Source organism: Rosa rugosa, chromosome 7, assembly GCF_958449725.1.
Source record: "Rosa rugosa chromosome 7, drRosRugo1.1, whole genome shotgun sequence".
NCBI classification, from domain to species: Eukaryota; Viridiplantae; Streptophyta; class Magnoliopsida; order Rosales; family Rosaceae; genus Rosa; species Rosa rugosa.
Genome location: NC_084826.1, coordinates 6242422 through 6259416, shown reverse-complemented (window position 1 = coordinate 6259416; position 16995 = coordinate 6242422).

Sequence of the window (16995 nt, the reverse complement as noted above, 5' to 3'; positions counted from 1 at the left end):
ACATTTATAATCCTAATAACAAGGGAGAATCAAAAATGGAGTTTTTGATTCGTAAACAAAATAGAATGGTTTCTATAAACTTCACTGCCTTGTTAATTAGAACCTAAGAGATCGCACACCATATAAGTGGATCCTTGAGATTGTATATGAAGAAGATTAAACAAGAGTTGGTTATGACCAAATAATTAATTAGATTTATTATTTGGACATAATTAGGTTTTTCGGGTAAAACCGAACCTATTGGGCCTAAACGATTGTCGGGCTTTTCGTGTGGACTTGGGCTTCACTAAATGAGATTTAAATGAAAGCCCAAGACACATTTTTAGTGCCCAATAACAAGTATGGACCAGCCAAAATATTGGCTTTATGAAAGTCAATATTTTCTTTTAGTAATTGGAGTTATTTCCTATTATATAAAAGTGAAAGCATGGACAAAGAGAATAAGTGTGTCTCCACACTATTATTTTCAGATTAGAGAGAGAGAGAGAGAAAGAGTTCTTTCTTGGTCCATTTTTCAGAAATTAAAGGAAAGAAGAACACTTGCATAATTTCTTCTTTTCTTTCATCTTTCTTCATCTCTTGATTCACTTGGTGAAGATCCTTAGAGGCCATATCCTTTTGTGGCTTTACTTGTTACATCAAAGAGAAGATTACAAGCACAAGAAGGAGTACAAGAAGGAGTTCTTAATCCAAGGTGCTTCAAGGTGGAGGAAACACACACAAGGAGAGATCAAGGAGAGGAACTTTGGTGGTTCACTTGGATCGGATTAAAATCACGCTCCACGGGTGAGTAGAACATAAACTCCCTCTTTGTTCTTCCTTACTATGCATGCTATGTTTATATACATATCACAATAAGCCAAGATCATGGGTTAAAGGAATGGATTTTATGTTTAGTTAGTAGTTTAATGGTTAAACTAATTACGCACTAATTAAAAAGTTTTGAAATTCATCCATTCCTTCAATTGGTATCAAAGCCATTGGCTTAATTTTGATATGTTATAAACATGGCTAAGTATGTTGGTTGATGTGATTTTCTTAAGCTTAGAGTAATATGTAATTTAGATCATAAAATTTGTTTTATCATAAAAGTTATGAAGCATGTGATGTAAGGTAGATTTTATGATAGCTAGAAAAAGTTTTCTGGAAATTACATGTAAGAAGTGGTTTAAGTTTTATGAAACTTTGATGCATATGAGATATGTATTAAGGGATTCTATATGTTTCTTAATTAAGGTGTTAATCTTAGAAACATATTAGATTATATATGCCTTAGGGTATGCATGATTTTTGGCTTCAAAGATGAAGCAAACAAATGTTCAATGGAAGAACACAAAACTGGAATTTTATTTCCAGCTTTGGAACATGTCTAAACTAGTTATGAACTAGCTAATTTTTCATGGTGTTTGCTTTCACTTTTGATCCATAAATTCATGAATTGAAATATACCTAATAGTTAATGATGATATAAAATCATTTCCATGTTTCCCTCACCAAATAGTTGGTAGAGTTAGTCATCTTTACTATTAGTTTCTCTAAATTACTCACCAAAAGTTGGAATGAGATAAAAGACATGTCTCCCTAAATTATGAGATAAAAGACATGTCTCCCTAAATCACTCACCAAAAGTTGGTGAATCATGATGTAAAACATCATCCCCTAAATCACTCACCAAAAGTTGGTGATGCATGATGTAAAACATCATCCCCTAAATCACTCATCAAAAGTGATGTGAGACATCATCCCCTAAATTACTCACCAAAAGTTAGTGATGCATGATGTAAGACATCATCATCCCCTAAATCACTCAACTAATTTACTTGCATTAAATTAAAGTAATTTAGTGGTTAACTTATTTTGATTGAGTTAATTATGCTTGTTTAATTAACCTTATTAATCTTGGTTAATTAAAGGATGATTATGGACTATGGCCTAATATAATTGAGCATGAGATTGGCCGACTATTCATTTTGAATGAATGTGGTTATGTAATTAAAGTAGTTAATTCATTTGGGTTATGTAATTAATTTAGTTAATTCATTTGGGTTATGTAATTAATTTAGTTAATTCATTTGGTTGTGTAACTAAGTAGCTTATTTAATTTATTCAAGTTTGATTAAATTTAAATGGGAGCTTGTATGCCCCTTATCCACTCTTGTAATCGAAGATGGAGGCACATGAGGATGATTCAAAGAAGAAGTTTGAAGTCATCTAGCCTTGAAAGAAGTTCAAGTGCAAAGTGTAATAGCTTAACTTAGTTATTTAATTTTCGTAATCGTTACGCGTAATTAAAATCAACCACCCAAACATGACCTTGATCCAACATATTGGCTCATGTTGGATCGAACAACAAGTCCATAATCATCCTATGTGACCTATTATAATTGCATGTTCGTTGCACTTGATCAAGTAATTTTATACTTCCCATGATTCCATTTGAAAAATGTTTTTGATGAAATCAAATTGTTTTTCCGAAAAACAATTAAGTGGGAGTATTTTATTATAGATCAAGTATAATGAAAATGTGATTGCATTAGGATCAAAGCAAATGCAATGTGATTGTTATTAATGAGATTATTAAAGATGAGACTTTAAAATTCCCTCAAAGTGATATTAAGTTGAAAAACGAAGAAGACATTATGAATGCTTCTTTGTGGCCTTCCAACATTGTAATCTCCTATTAGATGTTCTTACATGTGAATATCATTCCGAACGGGGGTATTTCTTGCTAGGAGCATTAAAAAGAGGTTATTCAACATTTGATGTTGTAAGGTAGGGACAAATCTTGGTCAATATTCTATTATGATGAGATTTAATTTTTGATCCCTATACTTACATGAGATGATGGGTATAGCTTAACTAGAGTAATTTATCAATATCCTATTATGGTGAGACTTACTTACTTTAGAGGCCAAAGTTATGGATATTCACATTTGATGTGATTGGATAAGAGTATCCTCTCATGGAAATTAAGTTGACCTATAGTTCTATTATGATGCGGTTGGCTTAATGAAAATGAGTCTTCCATACTCACTAAGAGTTTTAATTATACTCTCGAATTCCTTGAGGGATTTGGAATTTGTTAAAATAGTGAGAGGGTGCCATTTGATTCTTAAGACCCGAGTCACTTGGTTTTAAAATCAATCTCACTTCTTTTATTTTATGTTATGTAGACTGCAATATGTCAGGACATCCTATCACCAAAATTCTCAATGAAAATCGTCTTGAGGGCCCAAACTTCAATGACTGGCTCCGCAATTTGAAAATTGTATTGACATTCGATAAGATCGCTTATGTCTTACAAAATGCACCCCCTCACACTCTTTTGGCTCAAGATGCAACCGATGAGCAACGTGTTGCTTATCAAAAGCATAAGGATGATGACACTCAAGCTAAATGTGTTATGCTTGCATCCATGAACTCACAACTTCAGAAGCAACATGAGAATATGGATAGCGCCAGTTCTATATTACTTCATCTCACTGAATTGTTTGGTGAGAGAAATAGAAATGTGCGCTTCACAGTAGTCAATGAGCTTGTTAAGACAAAGCATGTGAGGGGTGCACCTGTTCATCAACATGGTCTAAAAATGATAGGCCTTATTGAGCAAATTCAAGACCTTGGATTTGCACTTGATGCGGAGCTAGCTCAAGATCTTATTCTTTCCTCCCTAGATGATTCATTTTCTCAGTTCATAATGAACTATAATATGCAACAAATGGATCATACTCTTTCTGATCTTCTCAATATGCTGGTAACAGCTGAGAAGCAAATTAAGAAAGAGAGTGGGAGTGCGGCTATTATCGCTTCTTCTTCATCCAGTAAGTCCAAATGTAAAGGCAAAGGGAAGAAGAAACAAGTGATAAAGCCTAAGGGAGTAGTCCAAAAGAAGAAGAAGAAGGAACCAAAAGGTATTTGTTTCTTTTGCAACAAAGATGGGCACTGGAAGAGGAATTGCAAAGCTTATCTTGCATCCTTGAAGAACAAGTCTTCAACAGAAGGTATGATCAATGTGATTGAATCAATATTTACAGTTAATAATACTTCCACTTGGATAATTGATTCAGGTGCATCCCACCATGTTTGCACTTCGTTGCAGGACCTAGTGGGAGCAAGGAAGCTTAAAGCTGGAGAAATTTCCCTACGTGTAGGAAATGGCACAAGAGTTGATGCCAAAGCCGTGGGGACTTATATTTTGAAGTTACCATCAGGAGATACATTGGAGTTAAATAATTGTCTTTATCTTCCTATATGTATAAAGAACCTTATCTCCATCTCCATGCTTTTGAAGGATGGTTATAGAGTAGTTTTTGATAAACTAAGTGGTTTTGTATCTATTAATGAACGCATGATATGTCATGCTAATATTATTGATGGTCTCTTTCATCTAGCTTTAGATGGTAGTATTAACTGTATGAAGGAAAATGCTTTGGGATCTAAGAGAACTCGAGAAACGGTTAACCCCATTAAGATGTGGCACCTTAAACTTGGTCATATTAGCCAAGATAGAATTCACAAATTATCCAAAAATGGATACTTAGAGTCATTAGGATCTGATCCTATGCCTACTTGTGAGTCTTGTCTAAAAGGAAAAATGACCAAGTCACATTATGGTGGACAAAGAACAAGAGTTAAAGAACTCCTAGGCCTAATACATACCGATGTATGTGGTCCCATGTCCACTATTAGTAGAGGTGGATTCTCATACTTCATAACCTTTACCGATGATTATTCTCGGTTTGGTTATTTATACCTTATGAAGAACAAATCTGAAGCCTTTGAAAAGTTCAAAGAATTTAAGAATGAAGTTGAGAAACAAACCGACAGAAGTATTAAGGCTCTAAGATCTGATCGAGGAGGCGAATACTTAAGCAATGAGTTTATTGATTATCTCAAACAAGAAGGCATTGTTTCTTCATTAGCTCCTCCTGGAACACCACAACTCAATGGTGTCTTTGAAAGGAGAAATCGAACTTTGTTGGACATGGTTCGTTCCATGATGAGCTATACTGATTTACCTATATCCTTTTGGGGATATGCACTTCAAACAGCAATTTATTTGTTGAATAGAGTGCCTTCCAAATCCGTCCCTCTTACACCATATGAGATGTGGCATGGGAAGAAACCAAGTCTCAATCATATTAAGATTTGGGGTTGTCCAGCTTATGTCAAAAGACTAGAAGCAGGCAAGCTTGAAGCTAGATCAAGCAAGTGTTTATTTGTGGGATATCCTAAAGATAGTTTAGGATATTATTTCTATCAACCTGAAGAACAAAAGGTGTTTGTTAGTAGGAATGTCACTTTCCTTGAAAGGGACTATGTCCTTGATGGAAATGTTGAGCAAATGGTAGAACTCAAGGAAGTGTCCAACAAGCCACAAACTAACACTTCATTTCCCGTTGAACAACTTCCTGAACCAACTATAACACAAACTCCAAGAATATCTAGTAGGATCCGGATACCTCTCAAGAGGTATGGTTTGTGTCATGAAAGCCTTGGGGAGTTAAATCTCCTTGGTGACAATGAAAACCTGCATGATCCTTCTAGTTATAATGAAGCAATGTCAAACGTTGACTCAAAGAAATGGCAAGAAGCCATGGAATCCGAGATTGACTCTATGCATACCAATCAAGTCTGGACTCTCGTTGACCCTCCACCTGGTATTAGACCAATTGGAAACAAATGGGTCTTCAAAAAAAAAAGTTAGGCTCAGATGGTAAAATAGAAACCTACAAAGCTAGGTTGGTGGCAAAGGGCTATAAGCAAAGAGAGGGCATTGACTATGAAGATGTGTTCTCTCCTGTTGCCATGGTTAAATCTATTCGGATATAAGCAAGCTTCAAGGAGTTGGAACATCCGTTTTGATGATACAGTCAAGTCTTTTGGTTTCACACAAAACATGGATGAACCTTGTGTTTACAAGAAGGTCAGTGGGAGTGCTGTTGTGTTCCTTGTACTTTATGTAAATGACATCCTACTCTTTGGGAATGATGTAGGAATGTTATCTTCAATTAAAGTTTGGTTGTCCAAGACCTTCCTTATGAAGGATCTTGGAGAAGCTGCCTATGTATTAGGAATAAAGATCTATAGAGATAGATCAAAAAGATTAATTGGATTATCTCAATCCTTGTACATAGACAAAGTGCTGAATAGATTTCACATGGAACAATCTAGGAAGGGTTTTCTGCCTGTCAGACATGGCATTCACCTTTCTAAGAAAATGTGCCCACAAACGATTGAGGAAGTGCAAAAGATGAGCAAGATCCCATATGCATCTGTAATAGGGAGCCTCATGTATGCGATGCTATGCACAAGACCTGATATCAGTTATGGCGTAAGCATAACTAGTCGATATCAGTCCAATCCAGGTTTAGAACACTGGAATGCTGTTAAGAATATCCTTAAGTACTTGAGAAGGACTAAAGATTTATTCCTCGTTTATAGAGGTGGTGATTTGCAATCAGAGTTGCAAGTGGAAGCATACACAGACTCAGATTTTCAATCTGATGTGAATGACAGAAAATCCACATCAGGGTTTGTCTTCACCTTGAATGGAGGTGCAGTAAGTTGGAGAAGCTGCAAGTAAAGTGTTACTGCAGATTCCACTACTGAGGCAGAATATATTGCAGCTGCAGAGGCTGCAAAGGAAACAGTTTGGATGAAAAAGTTCAACACTGAACTTGGTGTGGTTCCTACCATTGAGTCACCGATTCCACTTTACTGTGACAACAATGGGGCAATTGCTCAAGCCAAGGAACCAAGGTCTCATCAAAAATCCAAACACATCGAAAGACGTTTCCATATGATAAGGGAGATTGTTAATCGTGGAGACGTTAACATTCTCAAAGTAGCATCTGTTGATAACATATCAGATCCATTCACTAAGCCTTTATCACAAGCAAAGCTAGAACAACATCTTGAGAAGATGGGTGTACGTTTCATGGCTGATTGGGTTTAGTACAAGTGGGAGATTGAAGGAATTGTGTCCTAAAACAATCATTTTGATGTAATTATTATTAATCAAAAGGGCAAGTTTATTGTTCATTGCTTATATTTAATATTTGATTGAACAAGGTCCAAGGAATATGAGTTAAAGAGAAAGTAATCTAAAGAGTTAGATGTGTGAGACCTTTACTCTTTCACACTCTTATCCTAAAAGGTTCCTAGTCATAGGATTATCACTTGAACATTGATAATCCGGAAAGACTAGCACATACTATGTATGCTCAATATGGAGGATGATATGTCTCTTGTCATTTGTGTAGAGACACTAATACAAGTATGTGGGTGCTCTTAACTTAAAGAGTACACTGAACGCGATCATTAGAGTTCTTGTATGGAGTCTTACTTACATGTCAAACTTGAACTCTAAATTGCAATAATACAAATTAGTCCTTTGACCTGAGACACCATAGTTGTCTTATGAGTGAATGGATTATCTCTTGATGATGCAATAATATTGTGTCCCTTAATGGATATAATAGATGCATTCATTGGTATAATCAATTCGGTCATGGAGACATGTGAGTGTACAACAAGGAATCTCTATCCTTAAGTAAATAAGGTGTATGTTCAAAGATGTGATTCAATGAGTCTTTGGCCAAAGCATTGAATGAGATTTAAAAAGGAGTTTTTAATCACATTCTAAGAATCACATAAGAATGAAAATCACATTAGGGGATTGACATATCAATTCCATACCCCGATGATGTGATTTAGAACATCGTGTTAGAGAAGGACCGTATTGTATTGTAATTCCAATTGAATAGGTTCTTTGTCATTCTACATTAACTAGGGTAGTCATGATATGTTGCAAGACGTCACTCATGACTTGTGAAGTCCCCGAGGATTAATAAACATTTATAATCCTAATAACAATGGAGAATCAAAAATGGAGTTTTTGATTCGTAAACAAAATAGAATGGTTTCTATAAACTTCACTGCCTTGTTAATTAGAACCTAAGAGATCGCACACCATATAAGTGGATCCTTGAGATTGTATATGAAGAAGATTAAACAAGAGTTGGTTATGACCAAATAATTAATTAGATTTATTATTTGGACATAATTAGGTTTTTCGGGTAAAACCGAACCTATTGGGCCTAAACGATTGTCGGGCTTTTCGTGTGGACTTGGGCTTCACTAAATGAGATTTAAATGAAAGCCCAAGACACATTTTTAGTGCCCAATAACAAGTATGGACCAGCCAAAATATTGGCTTTATGAAAGTCAATATTTTCTTTTAGTAATTGGAGTTATTTCCTATTATATAAAAGTGAAAGCATGGACAAAGAGAATAAGTGTGTCTCCACACTATTATTTTCAGATTAGAGAGAGAGAGAGAAAAAGAGTTCTTTCTTGGTCCATTTTTCAGAAATTAAAGGAAAGAAGAACACTTGCATAATTTCTTCTTTTCTTTCATCTTTCTTCATCTCTTGATTCACTTGGTGAAGATCCTTAGAGGCCATATCCTTTTGTGGCTTTACTTGTTACATCAAAGAGAAGATTACAAGCACAAGAAGGAGTACAAGAAGGAGTTCTTAATCCAAGGTGCTTCAAGGTGGAGGAAACACACACAAGGAGAGATCAAGGAGAGGAACTTTGGTGGTTCACTTGGATCGGATTAAAATCACGCTCCACGGGTGAGTAGAACATAAACTCCCTCTTTGTTCTTCCTTACTATGCATGCTATGTTTATATACATATCACAATAAGCCAAGATCATGGGTTAAAGGAATGAATTTTATGTTTAGTTAGTAGTTTAATGGTTAAACTAATTACGCACTAATTAAAAAATTTTGAAATCCATCCATTCCTTCAGCTCACAAACACATGATCGATTTGATAATGTAACATAATTAAGAACTATACCACTACAAGTTTATAACTCTTAGGGTTGCCAAGTTTATATAACTCGTAGGGTTAACAACATTTTAGCACTGAGTCACTTATAATTAACATACCCCTCTATCTTTCTGATTTCTACCCATTGTAACCTCTTAATTCAAAAGCTTGATTATAACCATGTTACTTTGACCGCCAATCTCACTACAGCAAGTGAAATAATACGAAGATCCTAGAAGGAGCCTAGAGGGGGGGGGGGTGAATAGGCTCACAACCAATTTTTTCGTTCAAAAACTTTATCAGGGATTGCAAATGGATGATCAATCTTGAATACTAATATTGAACAGAATGTATTGTAAAATGACTAAAATCAACAAACCAACTAAAGTCGAAAAAGAACACATGTTTTGTTGACGCAATAAAACTCTATCGAGAGAAAACATCTGCGTGGTCTTTCCTCTTGATAGACCAAAATCAAATCACTAATAAAACCAAATTACAAGATTACAACACAGAGGTTACACTGATCGCAGCAACCTTTCTAGACTCACTCACTAGACTGTTTGTACTCAATTCTTGCTAATTGTTTACACAAGTGAACAACTCATAAATCTCAACAAAGACACAAGCTATGAACGCAGCAAGTTCTTCATGAAGATTTCACCTTTGAAGCTTGCAGTACCCAATTGACCTCATGGGATGCAAGAGATGAATATGCATGATTGAATGGTTTGTTGTTTTTCAAACTGTTTTCAACATGGAACAAGACGCTTTGAAAAACAGAAAACCAAAGATATAACTCTTTAACAACTAAGGGATTGAAAACCAAAACTATTTTCAATACCGAGAATAAACAGAGTATCCAAGTATATATAGGAGGAAGAGGAAAATCAGTTCACTTAACAACCCCCTAAGCTCAATTGGAGTAGGTAAAGCCATACTCTTAATTTCATATTACACATGTAAACCCATACCCCAAATTTCAATTTGGAAAACCAAATTTAGAAGCCAACGATCTAAATTCTTTAATCAAGGCTGACACAAGAATGGAACCCATGAAAAACCCATGATTTTGTGAAAGGGATGCAATGCATGCATGAGCTTACCTGAACCATGAGGAAGAGAAGACTTCTTCTGATTTTCAATCATGGAGTTTCGACACGACAGCAAGCGAAGATGGGAAAGCAAGACAACAAACTGATCTTTAACTTGGTCTTTCGACAGCAAGACAACCACAAAGTAAGACAAATTGTAATTAAACAATTATGGTCCTGGGATTGGCTTCATCATACTTGGGCTTGATGAATAAACTCATGACTTGGGTTTCTTCAAACTTGGGCTTCTTAATGAGTAGAGTTTTGTAAAAAGAAGGAATGCCAATTATAAACTTGTACTAACATAATAGAAACAGTTTTACCCAGCCTAATGGGATGATGTCAATAGGCCAACAATAAACACAAGGACAGTTTTTAAGTTCACTCATTGGGTAAACGAGTATATTCACTCTCTCTTGAAATTAATACATAATAACTTTATAATTTTCTAATCAAACCATTCATGTTGTATAAAGTAATACAAAGATTAGCTCGGTAAAAAATCAATCAAATTGAAGATTTTTTTAGTTATTCATTTGTATGAAATACATTGATGGTCACTACTATTGTTAGAACCATCCATTTGTTTGATTTAATTAGATAATTAAACGATTTCCGATTCTGTTGATTTTTTACAGAGATGATCTTTAAAGGTTAATTTAAGATATGGACCGTTGGATTATAAATTTGTTAAATAAAAATATGTTAATGGACAATAGGGTGAATAAGCTCCTTCACCCTAAAGGTGAACCTAAGAATTATCCTAAACACAAGGCAAGTTTAGGATTGCAATAAAAGTATAGTCTTGAATTCTGACATAAAATCAATTGCAACATATCTTAGTACATGTCTGTTCAAGAGTTACCTCATTCAATAATGTTGGTTTAAAAGTAAATCAACCACCTATAACACACATGCAAACTTAGATATGGGTTGTCCTACTTTGCGCGAGTTGGTTTATTTCTTCACTCAAATTTCTTGGGCATGTTGCATGTGTGAATTATCAGTTGAGTGATTGGCTTGTTGATTTGTGGAATTGTGGGTATTAGCATCTTATAATCCCTGGCCTTCTTTGCTTCAGGAAGCTGTTTTCTTTTAATGATTTGACCACACGTACATCCTTATATTTGCAATTATCTTCATGACTTATCACAGCTTGGAGTTTCATCAATTTTTGGTTGGCTGCAAAGGACATGGCCCGATATGCTTACAAGGGGGCCTTTTCTAAGTCTTACTTAGAGTCTATCTGCAGCCTCACCTCTTGGTTATTCATGCAACTCTTAGTCCTTCTTTTTAGAGGAGTGACGACGTTTTCTCACTTCTTCTTTTTGGTTATAAGTATTAATTTTATGTGATTGTTTTAGGCATTGGGCCTAGTTAATAGGCATCTGCTTTGTGTTTCCTACCTTTCATGTTTAGGTTCTGAATGAGTTTATCTTAACTCTCTACTATACTTATAGGGTGCCGCTATTGCCATCCTACTAATTATTTTCTTCACTCTATAAGTTTTTGAGTTATTGAAAGACTAAAATACATTAATATAAAATTACAATAAATGTCAAGAAATGTCTTATTAAAAATTACAATTTATCTTTCTTATTACACCCTACAGAATACGTACTTAAATTTCATTCTTAATCTCTTCATTCATCGTTAAACCCTAACGTTTTCTTCTTAGCATTCATCGTTAAACCCTAACGTTTTCTTCTTAGCATTCATCATCTTCAATCGTTCTCATGTTATGCTAAAAAAAAAATAAAGAATTCGAGACAAAGAGGAACCGAATAGAAAAAAAAAATTCGAGTTAAACCCTAGTATGCTAAATTAGAAAATGATATTTTGGGTTGAAATTAAGAAATTATATGTATGGTGAAGAAAGTAGTTTTTTTTTTGAGGTAAATGATGTCAAACTTTATTGATAGAAAAGAAAACTAATTGATACAAAGTTCATGATTGATAACATCATGAAGAAAAGAAGGAACATAAGAATAGTAAATAGTCTGATTCGAAGAATACACCTGTGCAGCCACAAGATGTGCTGCTTTGTTTGCATCCCTCCTTGTATGCCCTTACATTAGGTAAGTCTTTCAACAGATCTCCGAGATCTTCATAAATCCTCCCCAGCCTAGACAAATTGGCATCTGCACTGGAAAGATGTTGCTTGATGATCAAAGAGTCAGTCTCCACAATTGCAGGTTGTAAAGATTGTTCCCCAATCCACTCCAAAGCTTCCTTGCACGCAAGAAGCTCAGCATGTTCTGCTGATATGAGCCCCGAAATTGGCCAGCCTTTAGCAGCTAGAAACTGCCATGTGCTATCTCTCAGCACCAAACTAATGCCCCCTGCTCCTGTAGCTAGCATAAAAGCTCCATCTATATTTAGTTTAACGCAACCATTAGGGGGACATTTCCATCTTGCCATATTGGCATTCCTTCTGCCTCCACCATTATTATTTGAATTATGATAGACATAGTCTTGCAGTCTAGACAATGCCATCAAAACCACATCACTAACACACCTTGTCTTATTCTCCCAAATTCTTGAATTCCTTTCTTTCCACACCCCCCATAAAAGGAACATCAACAGATCAAAATTAGAATGAGTTAACTTGCCTGAGCAAAATTGCATCCATTCCATCACCCCCATATCATCGGACTCACCAGTGAAACACACATGAGCAAGGACATGATTTGATTGGAGAACTGCCCTAGTAAAAGAACAATTACGGCATAAATGCAAAGTCGACTCAACTCTCCCAATGCAGAAAACACAAAGTTGTGAATCAAGTTGGACATGTTTAGTTGCTAGGCTTTCCAATGACGGTAGTATATTATGACAGAGCTTCCACACATGTACTTTAGCCGTGCATGGGATTCTGGCTTGCCATATTCTCTTCCAAAACTGAGTAGTAGTGTTGTCCAGAATTACATTCCTCTCAGCATTTAAAGCAAAAGCATGTCTATAACCAATTTTGACAGAGAACTCACCTTTCTTCTCTAATTTCCAAGCTATCCTGTCTTGCACAATACGCCGGGACAGTGGTATTGTCAAGATAGCAGCTGCTTCCACCTCATTGAACAAGGAACAAATTTTTGTCTCATCCCAGCAACCTGGCAGGCCAATTAGCTCATGCACTGTCATACTTGTCGTACTTAATGTCCCCCCAGACTGAGGCATTAATGCAGGCAGACCGGGCACCCATGCATCTTCCCAAACTCGGACATTTTCCCCCGTTCCAATCTGCCAATAAGACCCAGATCGTAACAGCTCTCTTGTCCCAAAAATGCTCCTCCAAGAATATGAGGGTGTACTATGAGCTGGAGCTGACCAAAAAGAACAATCTGGAAAGTACCGTGCTTTATAAATTTGAGCAATAAGTGACTCCGGATTACTGGCTATCCTCCAAGCTTGCTTTGTAAGCATAGCCTGATTGAAATCAGTAAGGCTCCGGAACCCTAATCCCCCCTAGTCTCTAGGATGACACAGAAAGTCCCATGTTTTCCAATGTATTTTCCTTTTGTCATCTGTGCTTCCCCACCAAAATCTTGCACACATTTGTTCCAAGTCCTCACAAAAAGTCTTTGTTAGACGAAAAACACTCATGGCATAAGTTGGGAGAGCTTGAGCCACAACCCGAATTAGGATATCCTTACCTGCACCACTAAGCATCTTCCCTTGCCAACTTTGAAGTTTCTTGGCCAAGTTGTCCTTTATATACTGGAAGGTTGCAGTTTTCTTACGCCCCACATAAGTGGGTAGCTCCAAATATCTTTCATGACAATCCACAATCTCCACCCCCATCAAAGAAGCCACCTCCTCCTGTACTTCAGTACTGACGTTTTTACTAAACACAACTGAGCTCTTGTTAAAGTTCACAAGTTGTCCTGATGCTCTACCATAAGTCTCAATCACATCCTGAATCTCATAGCATGATTCAAGAGAGGCTTGAGCATACAACATACTATCATCCGCAAAAAGCAAATGGTTAACAGAAGGAGCTTCATGACAAACCTCAATACCAGGCAGAAGACCAAGCAATTGTTTCCGTTGCAGTAAAGCTAAAAAACCCTCAGTTCCAATCAAAAATAAATAGGGTGATAGAGGATCGCCCTGTCTCAACCCCCGACTAGGTGTGACAAGCCCTCTGGGTTTTCCCCGAATCAAAAGGGAAAGTTTGACTGTACTGACGCACTGCATCACTAAATCAATCCAAACTCTGGTGAAGCCAAGTCTCTCCATAACCTTCTGGAGAAAAAGCCATTCCATTCTATCATAAGCCTTGCTGAAATCCAGCTTCAGCGCCATACAACCATCTTGACCTTCTCGTTTATTATGGACAAAGTGCGCAATCTCATTAGCAACTAGTATATTATCTGTTATCAATCGCCCCTGTATGAATGCACTTTGATAAGGAGATATAATATCCGGTAGTAGCACCTTAAGCCTGTTTGCAATAGCTTTTGAAAAAAATTTGTAAATAAGCAATAGGTCTAAGATCTGATATTCTCTCAGGGTTATCAACTTTCGGAATTAAGCAAATATGTGTGAAATTCACCTGCTTCAACAAGTTGCCCGTATGTAAAAAGTTTTGTACCGCCTCCGTCACATCCTTACCAACTACTGACCAATAATGTTGGAAGAAAAGCGGTGGCATCCCATCAGGGCCAGGTGACTTTGTAGGATACATTTGGAATAAAGCAGAGCGCGAGTTATATCTGTTTGGCGCAAAAACCAGTTGGCTTGCAAACTGTCTCTTTTGCTGCTGTGATTGCGCGGGCGTGCCAGCACCGTGGGGTGCAGTCGTCGGGGTAGTCCCTTGACCTGACTTCTTCTTCAAGCGTTGTGGACGAGGAGAGCACCAACCTCGTCACAAGGCTCTTTTCTATGCCTTCCGGAAAAGGACTTCTTGCCTTACGGATAAGGGCTTTGGTTGTGGTCTCTTGCGTTCACCGAATCGATACTTAGTGTTGTAGACTAAGCAGAGCAATCACTGGGAAGTTGGGAGAAGCACGGGTTTTGCTAAAGCGTGACTTTAGCTTCGCTGGGTTGCGAGGGCGTTACCCTTGCTTCGCTGGTAGTAACGGTGACAGTTGCGCTCGCAGTCGGCTCCTGGGGAGACTAGGACTGGAAGTACGGTCGCCGGGTTGGTTTGGTGATGCTGACAGTCGGCTCTTGGAGAGACTGGGACTGGCGCACGGTCACCGGGTTTCAACGAGGTTGAAGGTTTGCTCCGGGGAGGCTTTGTAATCGCTAGGATTGATTGATTTGAGAGAGTTCCTTCTTTTGTATCGTCTTTAGCCTCTATATATAGGCTGCTGCAGATTCTCCTTCCAATAAGGAATGAAATACTATATTTTAGGCCACAGTTATTGGCCTTGAATCAAATCAAAACTCTTAATAGTTTTGACATCTATCGTAATAAAAGATTAACTCTATTGTAGCAATCTTCTAGGCAAGGTTAATTACCTTTTAGAGTCCTGAACGTAATCTTCCTCTTGAATGCAGTAGGATATGCACGTCTTATATGCAAATATACCGTCGCGAGGACTCTGTAGCTCGCGGCATGCAATCAGAAAGGATAATTGCAATTAAAAGTGATTGTAACTTACTCAAACTGCTCCACCTTCATGAAACTTTAATTGTATGGCAGACTTGGTTGCTTGCATATGATTGGCTAGTGAATGATGGCCCACCATGCTATTTATCCTCTTGAATATGATAGCATGTTGCCATGTTTAATTGCATGAGGAACCTTCCTTACTTGAACCATGCATGAGCCACCATACATACATCATATATATATATATATTCCTCTTTGACCACCATCAAGCATGATTGCATGCTTCCATATATGCCATTGCACATTAATTGCATGGGAATATATGAATATTTGCATGGCTTGCTTGCATGCCGCTGGTAGCGAAGGATAATGGCCCACCTTGACTCCTTCTTTAATTGAACCACCAAAGACCTTAATTGCAGGGGTGGTCTTGAATATGGGTAGAGAAGTATAGCCGGCTTGATCTTCGCGAGCAAACCGACTCGTCCGCATTCTTCCCTCCTGCTCAACCTTGGTAATCAAGCAAATAGATCATCATTAATTATCAAATATTTGATAATTAATAGTAAATCGATTAATATCCAGATTTGCTTTAAAATTGCTTGGCCTCCAAGTAGGCTTTATTTAGCCTCTAGGCAATATATTTCCGAGCTTATCGAAAATAAATCGCTTGGGCCACGGATATTGGCCCGGTTCTCTTCGAGTCCCCCATGTAGGGAAAAAAAGTTATTTTGGGTTCAAACAATATCCATGTACTTGTCTAAATTGCTTTGTACGTAAGGCAACTATTTCATTCTCAACCAAAAAAAAAAACCCATAACATATTGAGGTAGTAAAATCTTTCCAGAACGGTAAAACAACTGAGGGCAAAATGCCGGTAAACAATCACTAATAAAAAATTAGTACATAGAGAACTCACACAAACTCTACTAAGTAGTAGCTGAGACTCTTACTAGAAGGCAGTTTGATATCGTCTTTGCTACTGAATCTGAAGATGGATCTGATCACCTTCGTCACTCTTCAAATCGCACAACACTGGATTCGATTATCAATCACATCACCTCGAGACACGAACCACGGAACCAGAACAGACCCGAGAGCATAAACCATGCAAAACTTTGAGAAGTTTACAACTCTAAACTATCTCATGCACGGTCTTTTTACTTAAATACTTAATCCAAAGCTCGATCATTCAAGATTTCAAGACTTCAACAGTCCAAATAAGGGTTCCATTCATATCTTTCTAGAAAGTATGTGACGAAAGCTTGTCGTATATGGTCGACATATGCTTCTTGATCGAAGAAAGTGTGTGGAGCTCTCGAATCAACTATCACCTCAAGATGATCTGTTATTACGCGTTGTGGATCTGTTAGGAGAAGTCTCCCATCAAACTTATACTTCTTAATTTTATGTACTAGAAATTTTACCCGCGCTTTGCTGCGGGATTTAGTGTTTTCAATGAATTAGAAGCCTTGATTAAGCTAAAGTAGACCTCAG